The sequence below is a fragment of the Delphinus delphis genome, chromosome 3 (assembly GCF_949987515.2).
Source record: "Delphinus delphis chromosome 3, mDelDel1.2, whole genome shotgun sequence".
In the NCBI taxonomy this organism is placed as follows: domain Eukaryota; kingdom Metazoa; phylum Chordata; class Mammalia; order Artiodactyla; family Delphinidae; genus Delphinus; species Delphinus delphis.
The window spans coordinates 79,674,715-79,688,903 of NC_082685.1; the positions used below are offsets into that span (position 1 = coordinate 79,674,715).

Below are 14,189 nucleotides of genomic sequence, written 5' to 3' on the forward strand. Positions count from 1 at the left end.
GCCCATCGTGGGGCACTATTATCCACCATGCATACAACTGTGAGGCCATGCAAGTTGTTACTTTAGAGAAACTTGCCCTGGATGCATGCTCTGTGTAGTCATGGGGCAGAGTAGCCCTCCTCCATGGCAGTCACACCCCAGACTCTCTCTGGTCACTAGAGACATTCCCTGCTCTTCATCCAACTTCTGTAAGGACCACCCTTTCTTCCCAGCTCTCAGATACCACTGGGAATGGCTTTCCCTTCCTTATTTCTTGCTCTCCAAAGCATGCTGATAATCCCCTAGCTTGCACTCACTCAGTCCTGCCTTTCAGCTCGACGATATGTCTGTGTAGCCAGAGCTGTGGAGGCAAGGAGGCTGCCCCATGACCCGAGCCCCAGGATTGATCCCATATACAACCTACATTGGGCCAGTGCATTCTCTCCCTCTTTTTTTTTCTGTTCTTCATATCATTCCAAGGCTTCTGCATCTATAGCCCAAAGTGCAGGAAGTTTATAGAGTATAAGCTTTCCTCTGCAGTATCATACCTCTGAAGGGGAGACTGTGGATCTTGCCTCTGTCTTTGGATACAGAAAGGCCTATGCTTAACACTTTGGTACCTTTGTTTTCTAACAAAGAAGAGAGAACTAAGAAATGGTATTTTCTGCTACTTTGGTCTAGGGAAAGAGAAACCTCTGCCTGGAATGAGTGGAACCCCAGAGTAAGGAAGAGTGACAGCATCACCGTATCTTCAAAAAGAAAATGGAAGGGCACACACACAGGCAGCCAGCCCTGCTGAGGGGCATCCTGTGATTCCCTGGTGATGGGAGGGCAGCAACCTCCACCATTCTACCCCAGGGAACTGCCACTATAACTTAGATGCAGAGTCCCCTATTCCCAGGATGGCTGGGTGGAGAGGCTGTCATTGCCAAAAGGAAGGTCAAGATGTACTCGTATTACTCAGCCTTAAAAAAAGAATGAAATAATGCCATTTGGAGCAACATGGATGGACCCAGAGATTCTCATACTAAGTGAAGTAAGTCAGAGGAAGACAAATATCATCTGATATCACTTATATGTGGAATCTAAGAAAATGATACAAATGAACTTATTTACAAAAAAACCAGACATAGAAAACAAATTTATGGTTAACAAAGGGGAGGGGTAAATTAAGAGTTTGGGATTAACAGATATACACTAATATACATAAAATAAATAAACAACAAGGACCTATTGTATACTACAGGGTACTATATTCAATATCTTGTAATAACCTATAATGGAAAAGAATCTGAAAAAGAATCTAGATATGTGTGTATATATATATGAAAAGAATATATATTTATCTGAATCACTTCGCTGTACACCTGAAACTAACAAAACATTGTAAATCAACTATAATTTAAAAACAAGATCAATTCCTAGCTTTTAAGGAAGCCAGATGAGTGCATTTCCTCTGAGAAACTGTTAAATAACATGCACATAGGATTAGGGTGACACGATCCATGCTGTAGTTCGGCTACAACATGAGCTACCAGGCTCTGTGGACTGCTCGGGGAGCCTGCTATGCCTGTGTGATGAGGCTTCCATGGGGCCATGTGGTTTTTATTTCAAACAAGACCCTTAGAAGTAAGCTTTGGATGAATAACCCACTCATGGTATTGGGGCTTTCTATGAATAGTCCTCATCAAGCAGTTGCCTGAAACAGGGAATACATTACCCTGGTGTGGGTGTGGGCTACGTGAGAGAGGGGAGGCAAAAGTTTCATGGCCTATTCAACCTTTAATTGTGAGACAAAGTTTCTTCTTAACAAATCATGATTTACACAAAGATTTGATACGTATAAGAGCCAATGGCCCTAATTCCCTGGTGCATATGAAATATGTGTTGAGCCCTCACTATGTGTTCAACACTTGACTTTCATTTTCTCATTTTACATTGATGTTTTAAGACATGGACAACCTTTCTGGCTGAAAAAACTATACTCTTCACCCTTTCTATATCAACAAAGTGTCCTCAATCACTACCCACTTAGAAAATGTGACCACGTCTGAGTGATAACCTCAAGTTATTGCTACATCGCTAGTGACCAGAACACATCTCTAGGCACATGGTGTTCCTTTGGTAGAGCAACTACAAAGAGGAGTTTGAGATTTCATATTGTAAACAAAGGTCTTTAAAGGGGCACCTTCACTGCTGGTGCCCACAGGTAAATCTTCTCAACTTTGGCAAGGGTGTGAAAGTCTTTCTCATCTGTTCTTCCTGAAGCACTTTGATTTGGTTTTCAAAGTTTAGAGCAGTAAATGACTTTGAAAGTTACAATAAAAAGCATTCACTGACTCTCCTTTAGTTACCTACATTTGATAAGTACACAAGTTTTAAATACAAATTGCTTCCATCCTCATTAAACTCTTCACCACTCTCAAGTATTATGCCATTATATCATTCAGTTATTATTTGTTATATGTTATGCATGTTATATTGGGTCAGATACTGTAAAGCTGTATTGAAGGGCCTAATTAGAAACAAATATCTTTCTAGGAGTTGGTATTTAAGGGCTTGGGGTTCAATGGTAAATTATCTTTTTTGCTTAATAAATAATTAACCTACCTGAAAAATGGCTCAGAATGGAAAAATAACATTTCATACTCATGTTTTTGTTACATTCAGGTATACTTAGTCATGACTAGTCAAGAAGAGGCAGGTAATTAGGACCACATTACCTACTATTAGAACAATAAAGGGTTCTTTCTTGGCAACTCAGAAACAAATATTAGACTTATCAACAGGATGACGTTTTCACTTAGAACACTTCCAGGTTTTGAATTTATGCCAGAGTCACACCACTGCGAACGATTAGTATATACAATTTAAACGGTTAAAAATTTTCAAAACGTTTCTTACAGTTTAAGTTCACGTCACAAACTTACTCAGACAATTCCGACCTTCTCCACAAGGGGAGCTATTCTGGGAAAGACGAAGAAATGACTCACATGGCAAAATTCAAATTCTAATGAATATGAATGCTTGTTTAATTAAAATATATTAAAGAAGATTAAAATTAGTGTAAGGAATGCCTAATGATCACAAGCTTTTTAAAAAAAGGACTTTAGCATTTAGGGAGAGGACTTATTGCTGTTTTACAGCATTGCATGTTTTAGAGACTTAAAGATTGTAAGATCAGCTTTAATGTTTTAAAAGAAGTAAAACGTTCCTTTTCTTAGTTTCCATTCATTTCTTCATTCATTCTTGACTGTGGGTATACCACTGTTTCTTAAATCACAAATATGGCAGCTTTCCATAATATTTGTTTAAATTCACAAGGGTGATCTTTCCAAGAGCATTACTGAATTCTTCCCGCTCAATGAAGCAGCCTTTGCCCATCACTCCTGCCTCTCTCACAGCACCATTCCATAAGTAACAGGAGCTCTGGCCACAGTAATAGCTGGCAGTTATGCCATCCTCTTCACCAGCTCTTTCTCTACAGGTACATTTCCTTCTGACTAAAACCACCCTCCCCCACCTTCCTAGCCCTGATTTGTACTTTGAGAATCTGCTCATAACTCCCCTTTTTCAGACTCCACATAACATTTTTAGCATGGTACTCTAGGCTGGACCATAGGTCCTTTCTCTGTATCCTGGGAGCCTCTTATAGATATCTCTCATGCCATCAGTCAATGTCAACATGGGTCATAACACATATAATGTATACTTTGCTTATCAAACATGCCCCGAGAATCTAAATTATAAAGAATTTGAGCACAAAGATTATGCCTTACTCATTGTTTTATCTTCACTTAGAAGAATAGAGCAGGGAATTGGTGTTTATTGAATTAATTAATATGACAATATGAAACATTTTTTCTCAAACTGACTGGCCCTTGGCCACATGTTAGGCCTTCAGGATCACAAATATAGAAGTACAAAAAAGGGACAGAAATGAGTCTTTCCCATCAATCAATATGAATCAGATTTGTCATGTTATGTTCCAAGACCTGTAGGCAACTTATAAGTTATTTTTACACATGTAAAAAATATTCAACAATGGAAGCTTACAGCTGACAAACTATGTTTATTAATCCTTTTCCATTAAACATACTATTAATACTATGAATAGCAAAAATACCTTAATTTTCAGCTCTGATCTCAAATGTCAGCCTCAGTTATATAGTGAAAAGTATTATGGAGATTCAAATGTATGTGATCAATCTATCATCAGTTCTCTCTACTGAATCCACCATTCTCTCCTGAAATATTGCTAAAATGATAGTAAGGCAATTTAAAAAAGGTATAAGCCCACAATAACAAAAAAGAAAAAAAAAAGAAAGAAAAGAGAAATCAGAGAATGAAAAATAACACATTTTTATACAAACAAAAGGGCATGGGGAATTCTGCTTCTAGCCAAGATGGAACAACAAAGGACGAATTCATGCTGCTTCTTGAAAAAACTACAAAACCAGACAAATATTTGAAACAATAGTGAACAAGACATAGATAATCTAGAAACTAAGAACAATGATCCCTGAGAGATGGTAAACAGCCAAAGCGAGTCATAAAATTGCCCCAGCTTAATGCCTCAAGAAAGATTCCAGAATGTAGCTCAGGTATGGAAATCAGCAGAGCCCAGAGGTCTCCCCAAATTGAGGACAGAGCTGGGAATACAGGGAAGCCATGAGTTTATAGGGCGAAAAACCAGAGAGGAAACATCTGCACAGAGAGAGAACCAGAGATCTGTAGAAAGGTCTCCTTGATTATTCATCCAAGTACTTACTGATCGATATGCACAAGTAAAACGGCAAGGTTGGAGAAGTGAAAATACTGTAGGTAAAGTGGTACATTATCAGTTGAAGGTAGACTGTAGTAAGTGATACAGTGTCAGGGGGAGATAAAACTGTGACAATTTAGTTATAGTATACCTAAGTGTATAGGTATGCTATAACTCCTAAAAGAATCATTAAAATAATACATCAAAGAGTAATAAGTGATAATCTTATAAAGGATATAAGATAGAATAAAAAAAGATAAGCAATCCAAAAGGAGGCAGAAATGGAAAAAAGGAACAGAGACTAGATAGGGCAAATAGAAAACAAGTGGCCAGAGGACAGATTTACCCAAGCATATCTGTAACCACATTAAATATAAATGGCCTAAATACCCAAAATTAAAAGGCATAGATTATTATAGAACCCATGGAAGGTTCATAACTTGGAGCAACCAGATGTCATGCAATGAGTGGGTAAAGTCCAAAGCTGAAAACAGGAGAAATTATGATGTCTAAGTATATGGCATAATAGATGCCCAGGCGCTTGCCCCTGCCTGGTATTGCTAGACAACTAACAGGAGATAGAGGTTTGTTCACTGAGGAAACACTGGAGATTTTGATCCAGGCCCCAGCTAAGGTCAGGAAAGATGTTTGGGGCTGAAAATGTGGTAATTAAATTCAAGTTTCCAAGCTGAACAACAACATTCCCAGTTTACTTTCTTCACTCCCTGTTCTTGACCCTATATTAGAACTTACTAATACAGAGAAAGAATATATTTCTCTCTGGAGAAACAGAATAGTTTCAGTGAAAAGACATTCATTACTAACAGCAAGCATTTTCTAATGAAAAATGCAGCTTTCCACTTACCCACCCATAGTGAATTTCACCAGACACTAAGCTCCTCTCCCCATACAAAGTTTCCAATTCCCACTCTTTTTTTTAGGCATATATATATATATATATATATATAATTTTTTTTTAAATTTTTTTATTTTTTGCAGTATGCAGGCCTCTCACTGTTGTGGCCTCTCCCGTTGCGGAGCACAGGCTCCAGACGCGCAGGCTCAGAGGCCATGGCTCACGGACCCAGCCTCTCCGCGGCATGTGAGATCTTCCCGGACCGGGGCGCGAACCCGTGTCCCCTGCATTGGCAGGCAGACTCTCAACCACTGCGCCACCAGGGAAGCCCTCCAATTCCCACTCTTGAACGTGAAAGACTAGCAAATGATCAGTACACATTGGAAGTATACTTTCTATAAAAAAGATACTGACAAAAATGGGATGGGAAAGAAAGGAAAGAAAGAAGGGAAAAGGGAGGAAACAGAATAATCTCCAGACAATGGAGAGTGATGGGGTGTGGGACTCCTGAACTTTCTAAGTTATATCATGGAAGAACTAAAGGAAAATATAACATCCATAAAAGGAACAGGACGCTACAAAGAAGTGCAATTAAAGAATAAAAAAGAGGGACTTTTAAAAAACTTACAATTATAATAAAAAAATAATTGCAATACAATTAGAATATAAATTGGTAGAAATCTCCCAGAAAGTAGAACAAAAAGACAAAAAGAGAAGGGAAAAGGGAGAACAAAGAAGATATATTCTCAGAGAACACAGAGCGTCTAACAACTAACTTCAAAAGGAGAACATAGAAGTGGAAGGAAAGAAATGATAATTTTCTTTTATTTCTTTAGTTTTCCAGGAAAACTGGAAGGCAGGCATCTCTAAAGGAAAGTTCTACTTAGTATTTGCACAGAGAATAATGAAAGACTTGTGCCGAGGGTGATCATCGTAAAATTTTAAATACTAGGAATAGAGAGATGATCTTTGAAAGTTTCAAAGGGGAAAAATAGATCACAGATAAACATTAAAAATGGTTGCCTCGCAACAACAGACGTATGGGTCAATGGAACAGAACAGAGAACTCAGAAATAAACTCACACACCTATGAACAATTAATCTTCAACAAAGGAGGCAAGAATATACAATGCAGAAAAGAAAGTATTGTCAGCAAGTGGTGTTGGAAAAGTGTGACAGCCACATGTAAATCAATGAAGTCAGAACACACCCTCACACCATACACAAAAATAAACTCAAAATGGCTTAAAGACTTAAATATAGGACATGACACAATTAAACTCCTAGAAGAGAACATAGGCAAAACATTCTCTGACATAAATTGTACCAATGTTTTCTTATGTCAGTCTCCCAAGGCAATAGAAATAAAAGCAAAAATAAACAAATGGGACCTAATCAAACTTACAAGCTTCTGTACCAAAAAGGAAACCATAAACAAAATGAAAAGACAACCTATAGACTGGGAGAAAATATTTGCAAATGATGCAACTGTTAAGGGCTTAATTTCCAAACTATACAAACAGCACATACAACTCAATAACAAAAAAAAACAACCCAATCCAAAAATGGGCAGAAGACCTAACCAGACATTTCTCTAAAGAAGACATACAGATGGCTTAGAGGCACATGAAAAGATGCTCAACATCACCAATTATTAGAGAAATGCAAATCGAAACTACAATGAGGTACCACCTCAGACCGGTCAGAATGGCCATCATTAAAAAAATCTACAAATAATAAATGTTGGAGAGGGTGTGGAGAAAAGGGAGCCCTCCTACACTGTTGTTGGGAATGTAAACTGGTGCAGCCATTATGGAAAACACTATGGAGGTTCCTCAAAAAACTAAAGATAGAGTTGCCATATAATACAGCAATCCCGCTCCTGAGCATATACCCAGGCTATATAAAAGCTATAATTTTCGAAAGCTATAATTCAAAAAGATACATGCACCCCTATGGTCATAGCAGCTCTATTTACAATAGGCAAGACATGGAAACAACCTAAATGTCCACTGACAGACGAATGGATAAAGAAGATGTGGCATATATATACATACATATACATACAGGTACAATGGACTATCACTCAGCCATAAAAAAGAATGAAATAATGCCATTTGCAGCATCATGGATGGACTTAGAGATTATCACACTAAGCGAAGTAAGTCAGAAAGAAAAAGACAAATACCATCTGATAGCACTTAAATGTGGAATCTAAAACACAACCCAAATGAACATATCTATGAAACAGAAACAGACTCACAGATATAGAGAACAGACTTGTGGTTGCCAAGGGGGAGGGGGTGGGAGAGGGAAGGACGACAAGTTTGGAATTAGCGGATGCACACTATTATGTATAGGACGGATAAACAACAAGGTCCTACTATATAGCACAGGGAATGGTTTCAATATCCTGTGATAAACCATAAAAGAAAAGAATATGAAAAAGTATATATATGTATAACTGAGTCGCTCTGCTGTACAGCAGAAATTAACACATTGTAAATAAATCAACTATACTTCAATAAAGTTAAAAAGAATAAATACTAAAAATGGTTGCCTCTAACATTATTTAATTGTATTCACGTGTGTGGGGGGTGTGGGGGGGGGAGAGGAAGGCGGAGGCAATCTATTTCTCCCAGATTTGTAGAGGGGAAGGATGGAGAATCTGGGAGAAGGAACTGAACAGGAGTAATTCCAGCCCTCTCTCTGCTCTGCCTGCCCACAGAGCAGGTGTATTTGGTTCTCTATATGGTAAGCTTCCCAGGCCAGGGGTGATCCAATACAGGGTATAAAGGTTCAGCTATGACTCCATCTAACTCAGTGGTGAATCATCAGAACACCAGGCAGCCCACTGGGATATAGGTCAAGTGGTGGTATCCAGATCTGCTTCACATCAGTAACGAAGCTGATAATTTGCTGTCTGCCAATTGAAGACCCAGAGAAGGATGATAAATTATCTCTCTCCAAGCTCCAAATATGTGCATGGAGTTTTCACCTAAAGCAAAAGCAAATAAAATAAGTGATCCAATTAATTAAAACATATACAAAGAAGTCCAATGAAGGGACATATTTAGGTTCAAAGGAGAAAAGTGCTGAGTGCCAAATGGCTCAGAAAGGAGGGGTAACATATATCTCTTATTTGCCACTGGTCCATATCAAAGGGGCACACCTGTAGCTGCATATTAGAATCACCTGGGAAGCACTGACAGTTACCTATGCAAAAGCCCCATCCTCAATCAATGAAGCCAAGAACTCTTGGGGTGGGGTCATGACAGAGATTTTTTTTTTTTTAAAGCTCCTCTGGTAATTTGTATGTGTTGTCAAAGCTGAGAACTAACTATTAGCTTTATTTCAGAAGTTCTCATTCAGTAACATGTTGAGCTTCTATATGTATAACAGAACTTTCGGAGGCACTGGGAACATGCAGATGGATAAAAAACAGTAAGCATTCATGAGAAACCTAAAATGCAGAAAGGGGGAAAACTGCAAGAAATAATAAGGTAATATACAAGTTGTAATAAATGTGAATATGAGCGGCAAAGGTAGATCAAGAAAAAATGTATATAATAGATTAGAAGTAACCACATGAGTGTCCAATATAACACTGACACCTAAAATTATAGTTTTAAACTAAAAAAAAAAAATGTAAAATTTTGTAGGTCTAAACCCTTTACTAAAAACCTCTCTGAGTAAGGGTGCTCTAAAGTGAAAACACTTTAATTATATGTATAAAACTACTCAAATAATTTACAGAAATCCCTTCAGCTCAATTTGAATTGCCCCAATCTGTGTGAATTTCTCCTAATCCCTTCTTCATACTCCTACTTTTTTCCCTATCGCTGAGTTATGAAAACACAGACATGACTTTAGGACCTTGGGGATCCCCATATAGACTTCCTTCAATACCAACAAGTATCCAGAGAAAAGCGGCAGAGACAGGCTGTGTAATGTTACCTATAAAACCTAACTCATTTGGGCATAAGCCAGATTCAATTTTTATTAACTGCTTAATTCTTTAACTCTAAAACACCAAAATGAGTTTTCTACTTTAAATTTATTTTGCTCCTTTAACCTTGCACGTTTGGAATTTTTTCTTCTCTTCTGTTAATTTAGAAAAGTCAAAAAACTAAACACTTCTCTCTCTTCCTCTCTCCTTTCCCCCACATTTCCACTTTCCCTCTTCCTTCCTCTCCCTTTCTCTTTCCTCCGTGCCTCTGTGTGTGTGTGTGTGTGTGTGTGTGTGTGTGTGTATTTCATTCACAATACAGATACAGAAGATTGATCTTTGGGTAGAGACCATCAGTGGATATGTCTAAGGGCATAAACTTCCTATGAATTACAGCTCAAAGTCCCGAAAGGAAAAGAGTGTGTAACAGAACATATATAGATTTTCAAATTTGAAGAATTACATTCCTTATGTTTCCCTAAAAAGATGACAAAATGTTTTATTGTCTGACTCTCTATTATTCATTTATGCATTTTCATTTCTGTTAGAATAAGTGAGTTCAGAAATGACATCTGTCAATAAGCTAACAGTCTTAGATCACATACCTATATAATTATTTGACGATTATCTATGTTAAAGACCTATAGGAACACAATGGTATCACATCAACATAAGCTAAACAGACCTGAAAAGACTTATCAGCATTCAGGCTCTCTTTGATAAAGGGGGTTAGTGAAATATGCCCAGCTCTAGGAAAGAACTTTCAGGTCAGAGAGCCATGGAGATTAAGTCTGGTTCCTAAAAATGAAGATGGAGGAAGAGCCCAGGGCATAAGTGTCCATCATGAGAGATTTCCTGAATGCAGAACTCGATGTAAGCAGCAGTTCTCAATCCTAGTGCACCTTAAGATGCTCTTGCTTAAGATCTTGAAATATAATTCAAATAATACAACTTATCTATACACATGCTTTATAAAACAAAAATCAATATAATATCCTAAATGTAATATAGAAAAATAAGAGAGAAGTAATTTATAATAAATAATGTATTTCAATACCTAAATGCTCGGGCAAGGCTAACCTAGAAGATTTAAGAAGCAGTCAGTTGTTTGCACCTATACGTAAAAGCACTTGAATACAGTTCAGTCTGATGAAAGTGTATGGTTCTGAATTCAAATGCCACAGGGGCATGGTCATACCTAATGTGATTTTCTAAAATGTGAAAAACTTTTGGTCAAATTCCAAATAAAACAAATGACAATTTTCCCTCAATTGACACACTAATAACATTATTTAAAAATCAAGCATATGTTACAATTGAGCAAAAATATTTTATGTTTATATTTTAAATGGATTTAGGTCTAAACTAAGAAGATTATAAATAGGTTTTTAGTACACAGAGTGTCTACCAGGTGAGTCTAAGGTCAAATGGGATACAGAACAGTTCTTTGTTGGGTGGGAATGTCCCATACAAACAGAATACAGAGCATCCCTGGCCCCACTGATTGACAGCAAAAAACCCCTTCTCTGGAATGGCTCCAGGGAATAAAACTACCCCCAGTGAGAACCAGTGGTCCAGAGTTTCAGGGCAGCTGGCACTGTGCAACAGCCATCAGAAAATCTGGAGCTAGCTTCATTTCAACACATCTGGAGTGCAGTGAAACTAGAAAACCATGGAATTTGGCACAAATTATATTCTTAAGCCCCGGCTACTCCCCAGGCTATCAAAAAAATACCAAGTTCCAGAGCAATGTTATAACCACGGCTTGCATTTCCACCAAGGTTCTCTTCCTTCTTTGTTTCTTTACTAACTTCCCAACCAACAGTTATTTTAATTTTTCTGGAGCGAGGTCCATTCCTTCCACTCCTGCTATGTGCCAAGCATCCTCCACACACTGCTCCTCTAAGGGGAAGGTGGAAGCCAGGAGACAGACCTGGAGACATACTTGGTCAGGCCCAAGATTTCCTTACCAGAAAGTCAATTTTTCAAGCACTCCCTTACCAAAATCACTTAGTACAATTCATGTCTGACACACACCAGGCTCTACTAATAGCAGAGAGAGCATGTCTACACTGGCCTGGCGGGCTGTGGTTTTAGAAGTCCCTCTACCCTCAACCCTCCATGATTTTCCATCAGCGTGACAGCCTGCAGAGCTATTTACTTCCCTTCTGGGAAGAGCGGCGGGCAGACCGTCACTAGGTGGCAGTGCCACACTGATTTATCCCCATGGCTGCCTGGCTGAGTTTGGGCCGACCAGTGCCAGAGTCAGCTTGTGAGGGGACTTTCCTGAGAATACCTTCAGGCGAAAGCCCCTCTCCTGGGCATCCTGGAAGAACGGGCTGTTCCACTGAAGAAACAGCCACTACAAGTGATACACACGAGCCCAGGGCCACTCCTACACCTGCGGCCTCAGGTGTTACCAAGCATCTCAGGGGTATCATCTGAGGTGAGAGAGTATGTATATGTGTGGGTCTGGACATGCATTCCGTTCTAGATCCAATTAATATAGATCTAAGGTAGCTGCATATCTTCACATTTCAACCCTCTGAGGTTCTCTAGATCAAATACCAGAACATACCTTGTAAACCTGTAAGAACAAAAAAGTCCCTGTGGATTTTTCTAACCAGGCCATGTTGGAATTGAACCAGCATTTGAGGATATAGATGTCAGGGTTTGTTTACTCACTCTGAGATCGAGTCCAGGAAGGGTTGCTCTATATTCAGAGGTAGTGATCGCCCACCGCCTCCCTTAGCTTCTTTACCCAAAGCAGCAAGTCTTAATGTCTGAGCCTCCCTTTCTTCTATTGTGAGACTCACCCATCTACCTCCCAGGTGGCTGCCAGCACTGAGATCACGAAGTACTAGCCAAATGCTACTGGATCAGTACATAAAGACTGTGTTTGTGTTCTACTTGACCAAATCCCTCTCTATTTATGGAAAAGTAGACACAAAGAAAAGTCACTGCTTTTGCAAGTGTGCCTTCTTGCACGCAGGTGAGGTGGCAAACACTGGGGCTTTTCCGAGCATAGGCAGCTTTCGGGTTTGCTCCCTTCTGTTGTCACTGTCAATGAGTACAGTGATTGGTACCACTGAGACGTGAAAGAGTGGAAAGAGGACTGGGGAAAGGAAGGAGGGAGAGGAAGCAGTAAGTCGGGCGTTATCCTGGCACAGCAAAAGTAGTAGGGGGTGAGGGTAGATCAGTCAACAAAATAAAGAGAGTAAGAAAAAAGACGGATTGTTCAGCAACAAGAAGTCCAAACAAGAAAAAAGAGAAATATCGCAACCTTTCTATGCCATACTGTTCCCCTACTCCTCAGCTGCCCTCCCTCCCACAGACACTAGGACTTCAATCCTCAGGGGTGCAGGGGACAGGGATGGTACATTTCTGTGTCCCAGCATCTATCATGCATTCCTGAGAAATTTTTAACATCTGTCTAGGGCTCTCAGTCAACTGGAAAAGAATATACCCTAGTGATTCCAATCAGCCCAGCTCTTGGTGGTGGCAGCAACAGCCTTAGCGTCTCATGCCCATCTCTGGGGTCCATGCCTACTGGGGTCCATCAACAGTAGGCAATTATCATGAATTGATTTTAAAGCTTGAGTTTTCAAAATACAGCAAATGAAAATTCCAACTTAGAACCTATGATGACAAGAAGTTTTAGCCTCCAGCACTTCACAGTTCCAGGCTATGTTTCTAGGGAAGCAAAACATTCCTGGATGTCCTTTAATTTCTCAGAGAGAGACGAGAAGCAGCAGAGAGTCAGAAAACTGAGCCACCAAACCAAGAAGAGAGCAGAGAGAGCTCTCAGGGACACTGAGCTGAAGGTGACTTCAGCAAGGCTGAGGTGATGGATCGTACACTTTCTGAGAAGGTCATTTGCAGGGTTCATCAGTTAAATTTTCCTATTTCAATTCTAACAATTCATCTTTGAGGGCCTGCTAATTGCATCTTGCTTGATTGAGCACGAGCAGCTTAAATATAGACTGCAACACCAAAACGTCGTGAACGGAATTAAAACCCAGGTCTAGGTTCATGAAGGAGAACACGTGGGGAACAGACCTTCCTCAAACCCAACCCACTGTCACCAAGGGCCTGTCAATCCTCCACTGTGTAAAGTCCTCAGAGGTCTGAAGTTGAAACAGTATGTCTGGAAAAGGGCCAGGGCCCCGCTGGATGGTGCCCCAACTGGCCAACTCTGGTTCGAGAAGACTGAGCCAGAATCCCTTCCCTAGGACTGGAAACGTCTTCTTCCTCCCTCTTTGGGGCTTGGAGGCTGGGAAAGAGGAGGAGGGGGACCTTCAAGAGGGCAGAGGAATAGGACATGGAGATCACCTTCCTCCCCACAAATATATCAAAAATACATCTACGTGTGGAACAACTCCTATAGAACACCTACTGAATGCTGGCAGAAGACCTCAGACTTTCCAAAAGGCAAGAAAATCCCCATGGACCTGGCCATGTGTCTGACAGGGTCTTAGTGTCCCGGCCTTGTGTTAGGCCTGAGCTTCTGAGGTGGGAGAGCCGAGTTCAGGACATTGGAGCACCAGAGACCTCCCAGCCCCATGTAATATCAGTTGGCGAGAGCTCTCCCAGAGATCTCGGTCTTAAGGCTAAGACCCAGCTCCACCCAAAGTCTGGCA

At 39.9% G+C, this 14,189-nt stretch overlaps 1 protein-coding gene across 1 annotated transcript in view; it reads right to left on the reverse strand.

Annotated features, from left to right (window-relative positions):
• The window catches only part of KCNN2 (potassium calcium-activated channel subfamily N member 2), a 183,952-nt gene that overhangs the window by 46,111 nt on the left and 123,652 nt on the right, over positions 1-14,189 (reverse strand). The window lies entirely within an intron of this gene.